At 44.7% G+C, this 7,500-nt stretch overlaps 1 protein-coding gene across 18 annotated transcripts in view; it reads left to right on the top strand.

Moving 5' to 3' along the window:
- rbfox3b (RNA binding fox-1 homolog 3b) overlaps positions 1-7,500 on the top strand; it is a 225,755-nt gene that overhangs the window by 147,344 nt on the left and 70,911 nt on the right. The window lies entirely within an intron of this gene.

The raw sequence follows: 7,500 nt of genomic DNA, 5'->3' as shown, positions 1-7,500 counted from the left end.
TACACTACTACACTGCTACACCCACCACACCTCTCACTGTACAATAATAATCTTTATCCACCCTAAACTACTACACTGCTACACCCACCACATCTCTCACTGTAGAATAATAATCTTTATCCACCCTAAACTACTACACTGCTACACCCACCACACCTCTCACTGTACAATAATAATCTTTATCCACTACTACACTACTACACTGCTACACCCACCACACCTCTCACTGTACAATAATAATCTTTATCCACTACTACACTACTACACTACTACACTACTACACTACTACACCCACCACACCTCTCACTGTACAATAATAATCTTTATCCACTACTACACTACTACACTACTACACTACTACACTACTACACCCACCACACCTCTCACTGTAGAATAATAATCTTTATCCACTACTACACTACTACACTACTACACCCACCACACCTCTCACTGTACAATAATAATCTTTATCCACCCTAAACTACTACGCTGCTACACCCACCACACCTCTCACTGTACAATAATAATCTTTATCCACTACTACACTACTACACTGCTACACCCACCACACCTGTCACTGTACAATAATAATCTTTATCCACCCTACACTACTACACTGCTACACCCAGCACACCTCTCACTGTAGAATAATAATCTTTATCCACTGCTACACTACTACACTGCTACACCCACCACACCTCTCACTGTAGAATAATAATCTTTATCCACTACTGCACTACTACACTACTACACCCACCACACTTTAAATGAGAGAGAGAGACATACAGACAGAGAGTGAGAAATAGAGAGAGAGAAATGTGAGACACTATGGAGTTTGTGGAGGTATCCCCTGAGACCAGTATTAAATATTATTGTAAATAAATAGTATTACTTATTACTGTAAATAATACAGTATTAGATTTTACTGTGAATAATACAGTATTGAATATTACTGTGAAAATACATTATTCAATATTAATGTAATTAATATTAAAACAGAAACAAAATCCACCTTGGCCTTTCCCTTCTTGGGCAAATGTACCAAAGAATTGAAATACAGCTTTTAAAATTTAAATGAACATATTCAAGATTATTTTCAATATCCATATTGTTATTATTATCCATATTACAACAACAGTAATTATAATAAACAGTATGGTAATAATGGTATAATAATGATAACAGTATTAATGATAAGTCATTATTAATAAGCCAGTATAATGCTCATAAAATAATGCAAATGCAGGCATCCAGTGAAAAGGTTTAAGAAACAATAACACAAACATGAGATAAAGCACAACTTGAAGCATGCAGGCATACAAACAGCACTGAACAGACAGGGAAGAGCAGAATGACATATAACACACAGGGGTGAAGTAGCTGAGGCAATAGACCCACTACCTGAGGGGGCGTGGCAATAGACCAAAACACCCACTACCTGAGGGGGCGTGGCAATAGACCAAAACACCCACTACCTGAGGGGGTGTGGCAATAGACCAAAACACCCACTACCTGAGGGGGTGTGGCAATAGACCAAAACACCCACTACCTGAGGGGGCGTGGCAATAGACCAAAACACCCACTACCTGAGGGGGTGTGGCAATAGACCAAAACACCCACTACCTGAGGGGGTGTGGCAATAGACCAAAACACCCACTACCTGAGGGGGCGTGGCAATAGACCAAAACACCCACTACCTGAGGGGGTGTGGCAATAGACCAAAACACCCACTACCTGAGGGGGCGTGGCAATAGACCAAAACACCCACTACCTGAGGGGGCGTGGCAATAGACCAAAACACCCACTACCTGAGGGGGTGTGGCAATAGACCAAAACACCCACTACCTGAGGGGGCGTGGCAATAGACCAAAACACCCACTACCTGAGGGGGTGTGGCAATAGACCAAAACACCCACTACCTGAGGGGGCGTGGCAATAGACCAAAACACCCACTACCTGAGGGGGTGTGGCAATAGACCAAAACACCCACTACCTGAGGGGGTGTGGCAATAGACCAAAACACCCACTACCTGAGGGGGCGTGGCAATAGACCAAAACACCCACTACCTGAGGGGGCGTGGCAATAGACCAAAACACCCACTACCTGAGGGGGTGTGGCAATAGACCAAAACACCCACTACCTGAGGGGGTGTGGCAATAGACCAAAACACCCACTACCTGAGGGGGTGTGGCAATAGACCAAAACACCCACTACCTGAGGGGGTGTGGCAATAGACCAAAACACCCACTACCTGAGGGGGTGTGGCAATAGACCAAAACACCCACTACCTGAGGGGGCGTGGCAATAGACCAAAACACCCACTACCTGAGGGGGCGTGGCAATAGACGGTGGCTGATGATGAGGGTGCTCCGTCCAAATGTTTTAAAATCTTAACGCATCGCTTTAGGGGGATAAAAAAGATTTGTGGTTCTTCACACTGGGTCACTGATTCTGTATTTGTAATGTGAATGATTCCCATATTTCACAGTAAGGAAGAAAGTGTCTTTCCCCACCTCGGCTCTCCGACGCCTAGCACACACAATCCCTGTTATCAGCTAGTTCTTTCTCTCTTCCCGGGATAGTTCCTCTGGATAGGGGCATGCTCTGTGTCATATCAGCGAGGAGACTCTCCAACTGTTCACACTCTCTGTTCAGAGCCCTGTAGCAGTACGAAGATCTGCCAAGATGTGGATTCCAGCAGGAGTAGTACAGTACAGTAGTGTACAGCTTCACTGTAGTGCTGTAATGTGGTGTGCACTTCACTGTAGTACAGTAATGTGGTGTAAACCCTCACCGTAGTACACTAATATAGTGTGCACCTTCATTGTAGTACAGTAATGTAGTGTGCACCTTCATTGTAGTACAGTAATGTAGTGTGCACCTTCGCTGTAGTACAGTAATATAGTGTGCACCTTCACTGTAGTACAGTAATATAGTGTGCAGCTTCACTGTATTACAGTAATATGGTGTGCACTTCACTGTAGTACAGTAATGCAGAGTAAACCATCACTGTATTACAGTAATGTAATGTACAGCTTCGCTGTGGTACAGTAATGTGGTGTGCACCTTCACTGTAGTGCAGTAATGTGGTGTACAGCTTCATTGTAGTACAGTGATATAGTGTACAGCTTCACTGTAGTACAGAAATATAGTGTAAATCCTCACGGTAGTACAGTAATATGGTGTAAACCCTCACTGTAGTTCAGTAATGTAGTGCTTACCCTCACTGTAGTAGAGTAATGTGGTGTACAGCTTCACTGTAGTACAGTAATGTAGTGCTTACCCTCACTGTAGTAGAGTAATGTGGTGTACAGCTTCACTGTAGTACAGTAATGTAGTGTGCACGTTCACTGCAATACGGTAATGCAGTGTAAACCCTCACTGTAGTACAGTAATGTAGTGTTAGTTTAAGTGGAGCTATTTGAACGCAGCTATTTGAATGCTGTCTTGATCTCACAGGACAACTGCAGTACACTCTACTAAATCTAATAAACGTAATTAGATTGATGGCATTTAAATGACAGTGGTCAGAAAGTGTGGCGGAGTAGTCTTGTACAAGTCCAGCTGAACACGGCCTTGAGCTCAGCCGAGCCCAAGGCATTATGGGATGCCTGCCCTCTGCACGTCTGCATCGATCGATGCTGATTTAATGTCAGTTCTCCACGCGGTACGATGTTGACTCGACACTGCGTGGTGGAATCGATTCTGAAAATTGAGTTGAAATTGCAAAAACGTCATCCTCATAACTGTGCCCCCCCAACACCCCCATCTTTCCATATGGAGAATTGGCTTATAATTAGTTAAGAAGCCATTGTGTTCGGAATATTGAATTAATCCAGGAACAAATGCGTCTGCCTCCATTTCCGGTCTATTCTATTCTGACCCACCCCGTCAGCCTGGAGGGAGTGTGAGCAACACCCAGAAGGTTCTAACCGTAGTGGGTTGGATCATCCTGCTTGGCTGCAGGGGACCAACAGTACTGGTACTGCTCCCACAGAACTGGTTGTGAGTATCGACCGTGTGAAGTCCAGTGAGTCACACAGCATCACACAGTGTCACGCCATTTAAAGGAGAGAACCTGTGTGAGAGACTCTTTAATCAAATTAAGCTCCTCCCTGCCTCATCTAGCCTGGCCAATCTCCAGTCATCCTCACAATGTGGGCGTGTCAGAATGGACCATGCAAATGAGCCCACAGTCCAACGTCCAACGTCCAACGTCCCCTGTTTCCTTCATAGTCCCTCCTGTTCAAAGACCTGTCTCACTTCTGATTATCAGGTGCTAATTACAACGGAGGAAACATTACACAAGAGCAGCATAGAGGATGTGTGTGAACACTCCTGATGTGTGTGTCCCTTACATAAGCAGATGTGTGGGGCCGTGTTATGGCGCTCCAGTACGGTTCTAACCTTCTCGTCGTGTCTCCTCTGGGTCCAGAACCGTGGCTCGCTGCAGTCTGCGCTACCTTCACGCATAACATAAAGAAAAAAAGAGAGAAGAAGGGAAAGATCATTAGAAAGTCTGCTTTCTGATGTTTGGGTATAAATAATAAATATAATGCACTTTCAGAAGACTTTCTCTTTCAAGATGTGAAGGCAGGATAAAGAGCTGTAGTAAATGCAGTACATTAGAAGATCTTGCAGTGCCTGGGGTGTACACACACACACACACACACACACACACACACACATATGCACATACGCACACACACACATGTGCACACATGCACACGCACACTCGCACTTCAGATCTGTGTTAATGATTTTAATGGCCTCATCTGTTCCACTTTAATATGAGTCAAAGAGAATGAAAGCTGAACAGGGTACAGGTCATAACAGGCAGGGTAAAGCGTGTGTGTGCGTGTGTGTGTGCATGTGTGTGTGAGTATGTGTCTTTGCAGATGTGTCTCACCGTATCATAGATTCTGTCGTGATTGCATGTGAGAAGTTGACATCACTGTAGTGCTGCATGTATGGTGGGTGGAGGTGGTTGGAGAAGGATCTGACACCACCTGCTGACACCACCTGCCATGAAAACCCAGAGTCCAGCAGGGACCTCCATCAGGGACCTCCAGCAGGGACCACCTGCTTGGGTCGAGACCCATCCAGGAATAAGAGCCCAGTCGCACACACACACACACACACACACACACACACACACACACACACACACACACACACGGCCACTACAAGCACTACATATCACTGCATATACAAACCCCTCACGTCCGCTCACTTATACTTAGAGAGAATCCTCAGCAAACATGTTGTTGAAGATTCAGATCTTTCCCTGCAGGACACAGTTATCTCTTCTTCCACCAATTTATCTCTCACTCTCTTTCCCTCTTTCTCTATCCCTCTCACACTTTCACCCACCCTCCCCCTCTCTCTCTAATCACTGGGGCTAATCCCCTACTCTCCTACTGCCTGGTGTTGTGTCATAATTGGTGCTCCATTGATTTACGGCTCCTGTTACAGTCGTCTGAATGGCTGATGAAACACACTTCCTGGTATAATCGTTGCTGTCAGAGATCTCCCACCGCCCACCCCCGACTGTGTCTGCCCAACAACCCTCTGAGTGTCTGTTTGGGTTGAGCCGTCTGCATCTGTCTGTGTGTGTGTGTGTGTGTGCGTGAGGGTGGTTGTCTGATATGTCTGTGTGTGTTTCTGTTTTAGTGCAGTAGGAGTAGTGTGATCCAGACCCTGGGAGGTGGGTTACTGGACACTGACCGACATGACTACGTAGAAAAACAATGTGTGTGTGTGTGTGTGTGTGTGTGTGTGTGTAGGAGAGCATAATGCAGCAGAAATATGGGAGCAATGTCTCCCCTCGTTAACTCATGTTCTGTCTTATCTGATTGGCTCATCTTATGTGTGATGGCCCAGACACCTGCGGTTCATTGGCTATAATTTAGCATTCTGGGCAAAAAGGGAGCAGTATGGGTAAAAAGAAGCATTCTGGGTATAAATTAGCCAGAAGTCATTTTCAATTAGTTGAACAAAAAAATCCCATTTTATATATATATATATATATATATATATATATATATATATATATATATATATATATATATATATATATATATATATATATATATATATGCATGTGTGTGTGTGTGTGTGTGTGTGTGTGTGTGTGTGTAAAAGACACAGAAAATATAACTTCTTGAAATTATATACAAGTTCAATAATGAAATAGCATCTGGCGATTAAGTGGAGTGTTTAAGGCCTTGATGAAGTGTGTGTGTGTGTGTGTGTGTGTGTGTGTGTGTGTGTGTGTGTGTGTGTGTGTGTGTGTGTGCCGTTCAGTCCTTCTCTGAGAAGTATGCCAGTCCCTCCTCTAATCTGCACTCATTACATTAATTGGTCATTAAGGGAAATGAACTGAGACGAAAGTGAGAGAAAAGAGAGAGAGAAAAGAAGAGAGGGAGCAATGAATAAAGAGGGAAAGGGGAAGAGAGGAAGATGGAGGGAGGGAGAGAGGGAGGGAGCCCTGCCGCACACACCTCGTTTATAAAGAGCCATTTGTTGACTACGTTTATGGATCTCTCCAGACACTGCTCTGTGTGTGTGTGTGTGTGTGTGTGTGTGTGTGTGTGTATGTGTGTGTGTGTGTGTGTGTGTGTATGTGTGTCTGCTTATTTTGCACAGGGACCTCTAAAGTCTGCTGCGGTTGCCCACTTTAATCCACAAAGCACAGCAGGCATTGAACAGACAGTGAACAGACAGTGAACAGACAGTGAACAGTGAACAGTGAACAGACAGTGAACAGTGAATAGACAGTGAACAGTGAAGATAGTGAATAGACAGTGAGCAGTGAACAGACAGTGAACAGATACTGAACAGACAGTGAACAGACAGTGAACAGTGATCAGACAGTGAATAGACAGTGAACAGTGAACAGACAGTGAACAGATACTGAACAGACAGTGAACAGACAGTGAACAGTGAACAGACAGTGAATAGACAGTGAACAGTGAACAGACATTGAACAAATATTGAACAGACAGTGAACAGACAGTGAACAGATACTGAACAGACAGTGAACAGACAGTGAACAGACAGTGAACAGTGAACAGACAGTGAATAAACAGTGAACAGACAGTGAACAGATACTGAACAGACAGTGAACAGATACTGAACAGACAGTGAACAGTGAACAGATACTGAATAGACAGTGAACAGTCAGTGAACAGTCAGTGAACAGTGAGATTATGAGTGAACACAAGGAGTTCCCAGTCACTGTGCACATGCAGTAAATGGAGGTGGGTGGGGGTCACTGTGCACATGCAGTAAATGGAGGTGGGTGGAGGTACCTCCACCCACCTCCATTTACTGCATGTGCACAGTGACTGGGAACTCCTTGTGTTCACTCATAATCTCACTGTTCACTGACTGTTCACTGACTGTGGAGTTGAGTGGAGGGGTGGATGTGGGTGGAGGGGTGGAGGTTGGTGGAGGGGGTGGAGGTGGGTGGAGATGGGTGGAGGTGGGTGACCTGT

This window comes from Electrophorus electricus, chromosome 6 (assembly GCF_041902795.1).
Source record: "Electrophorus electricus isolate QZ-2024a chromosome 6, ASM4190279v1, whole genome shotgun sequence".
NCBI classification, from domain to species: domain Eukaryota; kingdom Metazoa; phylum Chordata; class Actinopteri; order Gymnotiformes; family Gymnotidae; genus Electrophorus; species Electrophorus electricus.
The sequence above is the reverse complement of the archived record's forward strand: the minus strand, read 5'-3'. Positions and strand labels throughout refer to the sequence as shown.